Source organism: Carcharodon carcharias, chromosome 20 (genome assembly GCF_017639515.1).
Source record: "Carcharodon carcharias isolate sCarCar2 chromosome 20, sCarCar2.pri, whole genome shotgun sequence".
Classification (NCBI taxonomy): Eukaryota; Metazoa; Chordata; class Chondrichthyes; order Lamniformes; family Lamnidae; genus Carcharodon; species Carcharodon carcharias.
This window is the reverse complement of record NC_054486.1, coordinates 22,163,552-22,178,017: the sequence shown is the minus strand read 5'-3', so window position 1 is coordinate 22,178,017 and position 14,466 is coordinate 22,163,552. Positions and strand designations below refer to the sequence as shown.

The window sequence follows — 14,466 nt, the reverse complement described above, 5'->3', positions numbered from 1 at the left end:
GCGGCAGGTGGCGCTGCGGAGCGCGTCAACGCTCGCGGCAACAGCACGGCCGGTGGTGGGAGGCCGACAGTGCAGGTGGGCAGGGATGGAGAAGGCGATTGGCGAACCATGGAGTGATAGGCAGCGCCAGCAGCCGATCCGGGATCGGCCTCTTCGGGTGGGCAAGAGCAGGTTGCTGATTGGCGAAGCCATGATTGTGACGAGTTCTGATTGACAGGCGAGACAGGCGGTAAACAGTAGGACGGCGCGCAAATCGCGATGATTAATCAGAGTACTGTAAGGAGTGTGCACAAATCGACATAAAACGGCTCAGTTATCTCCGGGTAAGTGCATCTTACAACAACCGAATTTCCTTTCCCGGTGCATCTCCTTTATCTCTTTCTCGTGCAATCGCGGTTCCATTATTCTGCCCAAGGAAAACCGTACAAAATAACTTCATTGTTTCTTTGTAAATATTGTTTCTGTACTACAGCGTTGCAAGCCCGTTGTCAAATCCAGCCCAGATTTCTTGATCTGGTGATAGTTTTCTTATCAAAAGAGCGCCTTGACCTTGTGGCAGATAAAAAAGCAGCCGTGAAACCACTTTTTGTTGTTTTACATGCTAACTTATAGGATGCTTTTTGACGCATTTAACTCACTTGTTCTCATTTCCGGGACATGTCAGGGCAGCAGATAGAGGCAAAAATACATAAACATAAACTGTTTTGCTGGCAAAAGGGTTCTTGTTTTGGGCGCTCGGGATTGATTTAGTTTACAAGTTAGAGAGTTGATTAGCCGCTATTGTTTTGACTTTGTATTCATTGTTTATCTTTGATTGGGATCGTTGGCTCGTTAACTAAGGTTCACAAAACTAGGAAATACAAACTTCAGTTTGGTGTTGGCAAGAAGTCATCGCAGAGCCTGTCCCTGGAGCCTGGTTGCATCAACCTAGCCCGGCTCCGATCAGCCTGCAAGTTGGATGTGAAACTGCCCAGAGGGAGTCCAATGGGTCTGAAACTGACCAGAGGGAGTCCACTGGGTCTGAAACTGACCAGAGGGAGTCCAATGGGTCTGAAACTGACCAGAGGGAGTCCAATGGGTCTGAAAGTGATCGGGTCTGGGGGTGGGTGTCCAAGGGGTTTGAAACTTATCTGAAGGAAACTCAGGTAGTAGGGTGTTTCAGCTACCTGGAGATGGGGAAGAAGGGTGTTAGTTGTAATTAATCTGCGGTACGGAGGGAGGGGTATGAAGTCCTGGATTGTTTGGGTTGCAGGGGGAGGAATTCTAATGATTGAAATTTTGGGGGTAGGAAAGAAGCAGGGCAACTTTCTGGGGTGTCTGAGGTCTGGGGTGAGGGGGTGTCTCCGTTCTGGGTTAAGGGGGTGTCTCAGGTCTGGGGTGTGGGGGTGTCTCAGGTCCGAGGTGCTCCGAATTATGGGAAGATCAGTGACTTTTCCCTGGAAAATCCTGAGGAGCTGTAGGCGGCGCTGAGAGATAGGGCTTTCCCAACGAATCTCTGGATCGATCTCTCTGTATCTCCAGTCTAATTCCCCTCATGACTCAGTGTACACAATATCTGCAACTTCCTCTTGTTGTCTTATCGGTCACTCGCTGCATCTGCATTGTAACCTTGTGTGTATCTAACGTTGAATTGTAACTGTGTCTCGCGCTCTCACACGGCCTCTTTATTTGAAATGTAACTTCTTACCACTATAACTTCTGGACCTGTTGAACGCCGAGGTTCAATGTAATTCTGTGCTCCATTATATCTAGTCAGTGTAAGTCTGCTCCAGTGTAACTCGGTGATGCACTGTGTCTAAGGTAACTTTTTCACAGTGTAAATGTTACATTCTATCTGATGCAATTTCCGGATACCCAATGTAACCCTCATCCAGTTTGACTCTGTAGTGAACGTATCTCTACCCGTCACTCATTTTATTCCGTACTTCGCTCACTAACACTTGGACCCTCCCTCTAATGTTAATCCTGTGTTTCGGTGGTGTCAGTAGGGGAGTCTCTCGCCTACTCTATCCCGTGTGATGAGTCAGTCCTCTCTCTCTCTCTCTTAAACTTTTCTCCCTCAGACTATCTGTTATTTTGTCATTTAGTTCTTACCCCATTCAGCAGAAATAATTGGGACTTTACAGCAACAATGAACAGTTTCCAGGCTGCAATAAGGTGAGAGCCAGTGAGCTCTAATAGAGGGCACCGCTATCCTCCCCCTGTATCCTGCTCCCCCTCTCTTTGGACTTTGGCTCTCTTTAATTGGGTGCCTTATTAGCTGCTCCTTTGCCTGAAGGACTGCAATGTTTGTGTCTGTGCTGGGGTGTGCAGTGAAGCGATCGCTTCTGATTTTCTCCCAGATCGCCTGGGTCCTAGAGCCAGACGAACAATTTATACAATACCCGCCAGCCGGGAACCAATTACTGCTGACTGACGCTCTAGCGTTGATCTAAACGTAACATATTTCATCACCAGTGGCACTGCATCACTGGAATGCTTTTTTTTTCCCATTTGGGAAGCATGCCTGCAAATTGAGCACCCTGTTCGACCCTGAGCTAAACCTCTGACCCCCATGTTCTCCATTTCGAAGTCCACCTACTTTCACACTCCCTAATTCTCCTCTGCCTCAGCTAAACAACTGCTGAATCCCTCATCCAAGCACCCGTAGTCTCCCGATGTGACTTTTCCGATGCTTTCCTGGCTGCTTCCTTTTGTATGTTTTATAACTTGGATCGATGCAGAGATGACACTAGTTTGTATATGTGTGTAACAGGTTTTATTTTCAGTGCTTTCAAATGTCTGCTCCATGCTTCAGCTCTGGTTTCCAGCTCTTTCTCCTTCCACTTTTTTAAAATTTCCGTGTCCGCTCCCAGGCTTAATCAATCAAGCACATTGAGCATCAATAGTAAACAGGCTCACATAATCCAACACAGAACAATTGAATCATTGAACGTTACGCCTCCTATTCCTCCCCCCACCCCCCACATAAATTTGAGATAATCCAGAAGTCTGACTCACCCACACCCCTGTCCACACTGACTCTCAGTTACCCAACACCTCAAATTTAAAAGCAAAATACTGTGGATGCTGGAAATCTGAAAGAAAAACAGAAAATGCTGGAAAAGTTCAGCAGGTCTGGCAGTATCTGTGGAGAGAAAAAGAGTTAACGTTTCGAGTCAAGACTCCGTGTGAAAACACTCCATGTGTTAAGACTTGAAACGTTAAATCTGTTTTTCTCTCTACAGATGCTGCCTGACCTGCTGAACTTTTCCAACATTTTCTGTTTTTACCTCACACGTAAGCCCCACATCCTCATATTTGCATCTCTTCCGAGTCTTATCCGTTCCTATCTCTGTAATCTTCACCCTCCTCCCACCAGCCACTCCCACTTTCAACTCTTCATTCAACTGGTACATCCATCCATCTCCTCGTTTGTCCCCTCTTGGAGGCTTCAACCATCTAGGTCCAACAATCTAGAATGCTTTCCCTGATCCAGTATATCTCTCTACCATCTCCTCTTGTGTGATCATCCACTGGAAGTTGTATCTTCAACCATTTGGATCCTAAACTCTGGAATTCACCCTCCAAACCTCTCTGCCTCGCTATCTCTCCTCCTTTAAGACTTTCTATAAAATCCACCTCTTTGACAGAGCTTTTTGGCCACCCCTGCTAATATTTCCCAGAGCGTCCAATTTTTTAAAAAATTGCTGCTACATAAATGCAAGTTGTTGTTGTAGTCATAGAGGCTTTCCCTACTTTGAAAATGGTAATTTACAAGCTCAGAGCATCCTCGAGTGCTTTGCAGCCAATGAAGTACTTCTGACTTCTGGTCACTGTTGGTAATGTAGGAAACCTGGCCACCAATTTGTGCACAGCAAGATCCCACAAGTGACAACGAGGTAAACGAGCAAATCATCAGCTTTCGGGATCTTGGTTTGGGGATAAGCATTAGCAGGGACACGGGGGCTAGCTGCCCTGCCGTTCTTCAAAGTAGTACTGTGGGATCTAATGCATCCACCCGAGAGGGCAGAAGGGGCCTCATTTTAATGCCTCATCCAAAACACAGCTCCTCTAACAGTTCAGCACTCCACTCCTTCATTGCTGCACTGGAGTATCAGCCTAGATTTGTGTTCTAAAGTCTCTGGAGTGGCACTTGAACCCACAGCTTTCTAACCCAGGGCTGTATTAGCACTGTTCTCTCCTACTTTGTTTTAGGTATGCGTGATTTACTGCCGGACTTCCCACTTCTGTTTGCGATTGACTTCTGACTGCATGACCCCCAACTCCCTCCCCCCCCACCCCCACACCTCCTCCATCCCACCCCACCCCACGGACAAGCAGTGAATTATCGTAGGATATGCTTGCGCACAGCCAAGCTCTACTTGGCACTTGAGCACCTAATCGCTGGTGACTGTACTAAGGAAGTGCTATATTGTTTGAGGTGCTGACCTTGGGGTGAGATGTCAAACCAACATCCATCTGCTTTCTCAGTTGGATGTGAAAGATTGCACAGCACTATTTGAAGAGGAGCAGGGATGATCTCCCTAGTGTCATGGCCACCATTTACCCCTCTGCAAAAACCAACAAAATAGATAAATTTGCCGCTTATCTCATTGGCTGTTTCTGGGTTCTTGTTATGCACAAATTATTTACGGAATTTTCCTGCAAAACAGAAATGATGGCCTTTCAAAATTATCTTCAAGTAGCACCTATCTGCTTTGCAGTCTTCTCCCCACACCTCCTGAAGACTTCTTTCGTACTAGGGCATAGTTCCACAGGTGCTACTTGTCCTTGTCCAAGTGTTGATTTTTCATGAAGCCAAGGTGGGGGGAGTTGACCAACTATTTGCCCATGACCCCTGTGCCATCCGCACCTGGCATCTGCACACACCATTTTCCAAACACAGGTCATTGATTGGCGATCAAGAGTGGCAGCCCATTCCTATCCTAGCCAACTGGGTCAATTGCGATAGCCCAAGTTAAGATGCGCTCATTCTGGTAATCCCTACAAATGCATGGGGTTTGGAAGGCAGGGAAGGAATTGGTGGCTTATGCTTATTCTCTAAGCTCAGCCGTGAGGCGAGATTGCCTGGGTGAGGTAACATTGGGTGCTAGGGAAGAGAAGTCAATCTGAGTCCTTCCTAGTCTCAACAGCCTCGTACCAGGCCAGATGGTGCATTGACCTACCAAGAGAGCTTTGTAAATCATACTGCTGGCAGGCGGTAGGACTTGTAGTGGTTGGAAAGCATTGTGTTGTGCTTGCTCCTGCGGTTTTGTTTTTTACGATGATAATTGGAACAGGAGATGTAATGTCTTCAGAATTTTGAAGGGTTTCAATAGAGGAGATGGAAGGGGAGTGTTTTCACAGTCTGAGGAGGTGATAACCAAAGGACATGGATTTAAGGTAATTGGGAAACGATGACGAGATTTTTCTCAATGCAGCGAGTTGTTAAGATCTGGAAGAAATTGCCTGAGAGGATGGTGGAGGCAGATCCATTCTTAATTTTCAGAAGGGATTTGGATACATACCTGAAAAGAAATAAAAATTGCAGGGCCATTGGGAAGAGCAGAGTTGCAATAATGATATCGCTCTTTCAAAGGGCTGGCACAGACATGATGGGCCAAATGGCCTCTTCTGTAAAATATGATCCTATATAAATGAATCTGACATGCTTGCAGCATATTGGTGCTTCGTTGTGTGTGCTGGGCAAAGCAACAACCATTTATATAAGCTTTTTTCTTTATGATATTAGTTTTAACAGAATGGCCTTAGACCTCAGAGATTCTGCAATCCTTTGGTATCTTCTACCTGCAGATCTAGAGTAATATCAGCCTGTTATTAGCTACGCAGCAATGATGTTTATCTATGGCCCAGCACATTATAACTGGATTCGGCGGACAAATGACCAATCCATTCACAGGAGGTGGGTTGGTTATTTAAATATTATAATCCATTTGAACTGTTATTCTATTTTTAACTCCACGTCAGTGGGTTCTCCCAAGCCTTGGGAAACAGAACATGCAGAAGGAGACACGAATGATTGAATCTATGAAGTAAAGTGCCTTTACAGCACCGCTACTGGGCCAGGAGGAGCAAGAGTGCTTTCTCTAGGCCCAACCAGTTATCTAATAAACACCTCCAGCACCCCACAATATGCCTGCTGCTCCATCACCATCATCAAACCCCCCACCCACCAATCCCGAAACCACCACTAAATCAATCCCCTGACCACTGCACGACATACTTCCGGGTTTCCCGACTTCAAACGAGATCCCCGTGCTCTCCAATCTGAGAGTTAAAACGCAGGCCTTGGTGTCCAACCCAGGAATGGCAAAGGTGGCACTGTCTTAATTTATGCCCAGTGTTCCCCCAGCTGGGGAACAAGGCGTCCAACCATGGACCCCACCATGGAAATGGCTGCTTTTCATGATTATGCTTATAGAATAGCGGCTCAACCCAATCCTGCCTGCACCTTATGGCCAGACAGATGCGTGTGCAAAAGTTACTGAAGTAGCTACAGGAAATGTATCCATAGCTGGTTTTCTTTTCCTTAGTCACTGGGTTTGTAATCCAGGAGGATTCTCCATGAATTAAGGGTTAATCTCCAGGACACTGCTATGAGCAACACAGGAGAAACATCACTGTGGCATTTTAAACAAACAAAGGTGCATTCTTTTTCATTTTCTCTGAGCACTGTTGTTTATTAGTTACAGAAATATCGGAGGTGGAGGAGAAAGGTTTCTTAGATTAACAGGCCAAATCCATCCAATCAGGTGACCAAGAAACTGCCTTCCAATTGGTGTAGGAAAGGGGCGTGCAGCAGGGTGGTTGTGTCAGGCAGCCAATGGTGGGGGCCTGGGGCAGGCAGTTGGAGTTGGGAGGCCATCGTGTCAAAACCTCCTGGAATATATCCAACCAGAGTTGGGCAGTCTTACTCACCTAGGGTCCTTAGAACAATTTTACTGCCCCCTTTCCTCAATGCTGCTGTTTGCGATTGTGTAAGAGATCAATAATTGAACCTGCGGTATTCTGGTTTGAGTCAGGGTTATTGCGGTGTGGATGACCCAGTAATACACCGCATTTCCCACAGGGGGAGCTCTTGGTGGAGTTCTAGGAATATTCCCTAGTGTATGACACAGGGGATTCATGAAAATAAAAAAGGGAACAAGGGGGAGAAGGACAATGGACCAGAATATAATACAAAAGATAAACTATTATGAAAGCCTGCAGCTTTTCTGAATTATGCAGTTAAGTAATTCATTGAGATGAAAGGCTGGCCTTTCTCCGTGATGTCCCACAGAGAGATAAGTAATACAGTGGGCAAATCCCCACACCACACAGGGAACTGGACATCTGTCCACTTGAGTCTGTGGATGCAGCCTGATACTTATCTGATTAGAGGTCTTCCTAGGGTTTGACTAAATGGCCAGCATCCCACCTACCCCACCTCTCCTCGCTGTGGAGAGGGAATATCAAGGAGCATCCAAAGTTTACTGCTCTCCACTTGGCCAATAATATAATGGCAACCAGATGTAAGTAAGGTTTCTGCTTCTCTTTATTATGCTGGATCCTTTTGAGTGTCTGTCAATGGGGAGAGAACGGGTAGATCTAAGAAGGAAAGACTTGTATTTATATAGTGCCTTTTGTGACTTCAGGACAACCCAGGTGCAGTACAGTCAGTAAAGTACTTTTTTTTAGTGTGGCCCCTGTAGTAATGTAGGAAATGTGGCACAGCAAGGTCCCACAGACAGCAATGTGTTAGTGACAAGGTAGGTAGTCTGTTTTAATGATGCTGGTTGTGAGACATGTATCGGCCAGGACACTGGGGACAACTTCCCTGCTTTTCTTTGAAGAATGCTGTGGGATCTTTTACATTCACCTGAGAGAGCTGATAGGGCCCTAGCTTAATATCTCATCTAAAAGGCAGCATTTCCTCAGTATTGCATTGAGTGTCAATCCAGATTTTGTGTTCAAGTGGGACTTGACCCCACAATATTCTGATTCAGAGGAACAAGTGTTATTAACTGAGCCACAGCTGACATCTATGTAGTGCTGCTATCCAAAGTATGCTTTATATCTCTAAGTACCAAATAATGAGCCAAACTCTTTCTCGCACTGTTGACTGAGAGAGGAATGTTGTCCAGGGCAATTCCCTTCTCTTCTTCCAATGGTGCTGTGGGATCACCGAGGAGGCATGCCAGTGTTCAGTCTAACATCTGCTCATAAGGATGGTACTTATGATAACTCAGCATTCCCTCATCAATAACCTGGAATGCCAGATTCCAGAGCAAGGTTTGAACACATGGACCTCTGACTGTAACTGTGAGCATGCCACCAGCTGAGCTAAAGTTGGCATTGGCCCACACCACAAATGCTGACTAAGCACTGTGATTTGTTCTCCATTTCATAAATGTGCGCACACACACACACGCACACAAAGATGTGTGCACACAGACATACACGCATACATGCACGCACACAGACACACACACACACAGAAAAATACACACACACACGTGTGTCCATATACACACACATTTCGCTGGGTCAAAATCCTGTAACTCCCTCCCTAACAGCACTGTGTGTGTACCTAAACCACATGGACTGCAGCAGTTCAAGAAGGCAGCTCACTATATACTGGAAATATGAAATAAAAACAGACAATGCTAGAAAAACTCAGCAGGTCTGGCAGCATCTGTGGAGAGAGAAACCGAGTTAGAGTGTGTTTTTGGCAGGGGTACAAGTAAAATATGATTGGTGGGCCAGCTCACCCACCATTTTTTAAAAAATAATTAACTGGGCAATTGAATGTGTTACTCAGCCAATTAATCCGAATATTATAGAAACTATGCTGCCCATGCCATAATACTGTTGGCGTGAGCAGGTGGGCAGGAGTGGGAAGGCCATTTTTTTAACCCAACTGGTTAAGAGGTGGGAAGGAAGTGGGGGGGGGAGGGCGGTGTGCATCCTGTGCACATTAGGACAACCCTCCCACCAGATAACATACCCCTTTATACCTTGCCACCTGGCCTCCAAATCACCTTCAACCCCCACTTTCCCTCGTCCCTAGGGTGATCTTCGTGCCCTAAAAGCCCAGGACTTACCTTAGTCCATGATCCATTGTTCTTCTTCCCAGGACTTGCTTGCAGTCCCAGCAGTGCCCACTGCTGAGTCCTGGCGCTGCTGAGACTGCTAGAGCTGCTGGCCACTGAGGGCTGGAAGTCCCACCCTCTGCCCTTATAGGCCGCCCCCAATGTGTTAGTGTTGAAGTGGCCTTTTTTTTAAGTTGACTGACTTTTGTAAAGGGGGTGGGGTGTGGGCAACCAAAATGCCCCCACCCTCCAGCAAAATTCAGTCCATGAACTCTCTTTTTCTCTTCACAGATGTTGCCTGACCTACTGAGCATTTCAAGTTCTCTGCTTTTGTCTTTGTTTTCCAGCATCTGCAGTATTTTAGCTTTTGTCTCTGCACTCCCTCTTGGGGGTGGGGGGTGGGGGAGCGCGGTGGGGCAGTGGGGGGGGTTGGGGGGTGTGAGGGGTATCAGCCTAGGTTTTTGTTCTCAAGAGCCTGGAGTGAGACTTAACCCTCACAACCTACTGACTCAGGCCAGAGTGCTATCCCCACCCCTGAGCCACAGATGACATTTGTTTTGCAGACAAACACAACACAAGCAGTGATGAAAGAGCTGTTAATCGGTGTTTGCTGAGGTAAGGTGTCAATCGGGGCTGCTTTTCCCTTGATTCACAGGCGCTGGCACCTGCCTGGTGGCAATACAAATGCACTTTCAGACAGCTCACTGCTCGTCTCTGAATAGTACAAGACCTTTGACAGCTACCCAAATGGACAGGTGAAAACTCTGATACCTCATCTGAAGGGAGACTTCCCCCCCTCCACCTGTCAGCCTGGCTCTGTGTTTTTCAATCTTTACTATGTGCAGGACCCCCCACCCCCCCCGCCCCCACCCCTGTAAATATGAACATATTCCAGGGAACTCCTTTTCCTTGTAAATATTGATGTCTTTCTGGGAACTGTCTACCCCTGGAAATATTAACACATTCCTGTGCAGACCGATGCAAATATCAACACATTTATTATTGTTAAATGTTTGCATGTGAATGGATGGATTATGTATAAAATGTACAGCTCAGTCCTCCATTGTCGGTGCACTTAAGAGGCACATTGTACAAAGTGGTGGTAGATGAGGATATTGTTGCAAAGGCACAGAGTGTCCAGGAGGTCGCTGTTAGAGGTGTGAGAGGTGGTAAGCCTCTGCTGACCCTCAGCTGCTCCTGCTGAGTGAGGGAGTGGAGGCTGCAGTACCAAATCCTGCTGGAGGGGGCAGTGCGACTCAGGGCTGTGCAGACTTTGGCTTTGGTTTAGGAAGTAGCAGGGAATTTGGAAGCAATTGGTAGATGTACAGCACAGCCGAACCTTGCTCGCAGATAAAACCTTATATTGCCCAAGAATTTACATGCTCGAAGCAACACTTTTACCAGAACACATAGGAGTAAATGTAATCTTCCACCAGGCCCTGCAGTAGCACGAGACAACTGAGAGAATCAGTGCTGTGGTTAATTCTGGTTTATCGCAGCTCTCAGTGCCCCTGAAATCCAGAGTTTGTTGCCTTTTTCTATTGTACCATAATATTCTTCCTTCCTCTGGTGAAGGTGTTGACTCTCACTGCAGCCCCTCGTACTTTTCCTCAGTGTGTAATCTTCGAGGCTGGCCCCAGACAGCGAATGCAAGCAATTTGACCATGAGAAGCTTCACAGCCAGTCCCGACTGACCTCTCTGGACGTCATCTTCTCAACGATAGATAGCGATCACTCGGACGGAATCTGGCCAGCCCAGAGGCTCTTCTGTCCCTTGTGAAAAGGCTCCCAATTGATACCCTGTGATAAATAAATACAGCACAGACTAGACAAGAGATGAAAAGGACACTTCTGCTGACTGTGCTGCTGTGTACCTGGTCATGTGGTGCATAAAATAAACCTATTCCCAGTGCAGCAGAGCTCATCCTAATTCCCCTCCCTGCAGATCTAGTGTTTTATTTAAAGCTTCGTTTCACTGCCTTTATTTGACTGAAAGAAGGACTCGCATTTACATAGCACCTTTCAAGTTCTCAGGACACCCTAATGTACTTTACGGCCAATTAAGTACTTTTTGAAGTGTATCGCTATTGTAATGTAGGGAAATGTGACAGCCAGCTTGCACAGGGCAAGGTGCTACAAACTAATGAAATCAATGATCAGATAACCTGCTTCACTGATGTTGCTAGAGTGAGAAATATTGGTTAGACACCAGGGAGAACTCCCGTGCTCTACTTCGAAATAGTGCCATGGGATCATTCATGTCTACCTGAGAGGGAAGGTGGGAACTTCAGCTTAATGTCTCACCTGAAAGACAGCACCAAACATGCTCTCGGCCCTCTAACATTCATGGGAAAGGCAATGTTGGGTGTTTAATGTGGTGGTTACACCACAGGGTGCTGCTGTGCCTACACAGCCAGAAGGGCTGAGATTTATGATCTCAACAGCGTAGAATGGGAGTGTACTTGCTCCTAGCTGCACTGGTTTATGGATCTCCCGGTGCCAACATTGGAAAGCGTCCAATTAGCACAGACATTTATCTAACTTATGGCATTGGTTGCTTGGGACGAGTTCCGTGGATGACAAGAATGTAGCCACTTCTCTGTGTTTACTGATACTGTGTGGTGAAGTGGTGGGATGCAGCCTTGTGCCCGTCTTTGTGGGTTGAAGCCTTGACAAATAACTTGGCTTACTTAAGGCAGCAGCTGTGTAGGAGGTCACACAGGCATGGTTAGTGTGGTTAGAAATTAAACTTGGCGTGAAACAGTTTCTCCTTATTCACTCTTTCAAAACTCTTCATAAGTTGAAAACCTTTATGAAATTTCCCATGCATCTCCTCGGTTCCGAGGAGAAAAATCCCTATTGTTATCGCTGTCAATTCTCTGCCGAGGAAATGTGACCATTAGATGAAGTTCTTCACTTTGGCCGTGAGAATAAAAAAGCAGAATATTTTTTAAAAGTTGAGAAGCTTCTAATTGATAATGTTCAAAGATACTTGGTTGTACTTGTACAAGGAATGCAGAAAGTTACCATGCAGGTGCTGCAAGCAATTAGGAAGGCAAATGGCATATTGGTCTTTATTGCAAGGGGATTGCGGTATAAGACTAAACAAGTCTTGCTACAACTGTACACGGATTTGGTGAGACCACACCTGTGTGCAATTTTGGTCTCCATATTTAAGGAAGAAAATATTTGCATTGGAGGCCGTTCAGCAATGGTTCACTAACTTGGCCCCTGGGATGAGGGGGCTGTCCTATGATGAGAGACTGAGTAAATTGGGTCTATATTCTCTGGAGTTTAGAAGAATGAGAGACAATCTCATTGAACCCTACAAGATTCTGAAGGGGCTTGATAGGCTGGATACGGAGAGATTGTTTCCGCTGGTTGGGGTCTAAAACACGGGGGAGAGCACAGATCCAGGACAAGGGGCCTATCATTTAGGATTGAGCCGAGGAGAAATGACTTCACTCAAAGAGTTGTGACTCTTTAGAATGCTCTACCACGGAGAGTTGTGGGTGCCCCACAATTGTTGAATGCATTTAAGGCTAGGACAGACAGATTTTTAGTGCCTTGAAATAAAGTGATATGGGGAGGGGGAGGGGGAAAATGGAGTTGAAGCCCAAGGCCATCCATGATTGTACTGAATGGCGGAGCAGGCTCGATGGGTCGTGTGGTCTACTCCTGCTCCTATTTCTTGTGTTCTTTTGATTACTGTTCAGTGACATAGAAGCATTGACATTGAGCATTTCATTGCCATCTCGATCTTTGTAGTGATTTAGGCGAGAGCAGCTGAATGACAATTATAAAATATACCGCCAATAAACTTTTTAAAACTTGCAACACTTCAATGAACCCTTCTGCCTTCCATCAATTCGGATTAAATGTGCCCAGTGCAAAAGATTAGTGTGCTGTGGCAGGTCATTCTGGACTGGTGAACAAGGCTAATGACTGATCTTTTCTGTAACCAGTGACTAGCTTGAATAACCTTGACACACCATCAGCTTACAACCATTAAGATCCTTTTAAGATTGGAGGATTGTTCTTAGGCAATAGGCTATGCTGGCTAGGTTCCATTTATTGTACATCTCCAGTTAGCCTGAGGCCATTAAGAGTCAATCACATTGGACAGGACTGAAACCACACGTAAGGCCAGACTGGGTAAAGCTGGACCTTAATGAACCAGTTGGGTTCTTTTTATTCCAATAATCTGGCAGCTTTACATGGTCAGTTCTCTGGCAGGGACCACCAAGTTTCCCAACTTGTAATGGTGGAATTTTGTACTCACAATCCACCTGCGTTCCTAGTCCAACCCCCTAACCCAATAAATAGTCCACAACTGTGAAGCTAACACACAAATCATTCAAGTTGGGTGGGGGCAGGCAGAGGTTAAATGTTGGGGGCCTTTTGCTTATGCACAAATCCAGCAGGATGATAAAAGCAAAGAATGCGAATGCTGGAAATCCAAAACAAAATAAAACAGAAATACCTGGAAAAACTCAGCAGGTCTGGCAGCATCGGTGGTGAAGAGCACAGTTGATGTTTCAAGGGCCATGAGGACTCAAAACATCAACTGTGCTCTTCTCCACCGATGCTGCCAGACCTGCTGAGTTTTTCCAGGTATATCTGTTTTGTTTTATTTCCAGCAGGATGATGCCTGACTATCCATTCACCAGGACGTGTTTTCTTGTATTTTAGCCCCATTTGACTTTTCTCCCTTCCCCTCTGCCACCCATGGAACCAGCCCTCTTCCTGGGTACAGTCACTGGCGTTTGCCGTTTGACGATTCTAGTTGCTCCTTATAATTCAGAACTGTTTTTGGTGCTAGAAAAAATACCCAAGTGATCCAATAATGTTATTATAGAAAACAGGGAGCTGAATGCCCAAACTAAATTTGAACCACGAGATACTTGAACACAGTGCTTTTGAATCAAGTCTGGACTGTACCTCTTGCAGGGGAAGGCTGCTAGAGTTGCCCCCAAACTGTGCCTAACCTCTGTGGGTTGAGGTAAGTGGATCACAGGCACTCCGTATGGGACAAAAAGAAAAAGTACTCGTGTGAGGGTTGAATATCTAAAGCCAAAACAGTTCAATGCTATGTTTAAATTATATTTAAAAATGTTTAACATTTTGTTAGCGTTTTCTGCAGAACCCTTTGTTTATTTTTATAGCTCAGAGATAATTGAGATTCAATTTGGATCTGTATTTTGCTATAGAAGAAACTATATATATTTATTATATATACCTATGTAAATCATTTCACGTCAGTAAAGCCTACTCAGAGCCACGCTTCTTCCTGTTATGAAGCGTGGCAAACAACCAGAGGCCAGAGCTCCCTGTGTAGGCCGCTTCCTCTCCCCTTCTTCCTCCCCTTGCGCTTGAATGTGGAGGTAAACAT

General features: G+C 45.8%; 1 protein-coding gene across 1 annotated transcript in view; it reads left to right on the top strand.

The window, feature by feature from the left end:
* The first annotated feature begins 218 nt into the window (after positions 1-218).
* Positions 219-14,466, top strand: part of LOC121292158 (bcl-2-modifying factor-like) — a 69,808-nt gene continuing 55,560 nt past the window's right edge. The window contains exon 1 of the mRNA XM_041213784.1: positions 219-323. The gene's annotated coding sequence lies outside the window, so the exon portion shown is untranslated. The remainder of the gene's footprint in view (positions 324-14,466) is intronic.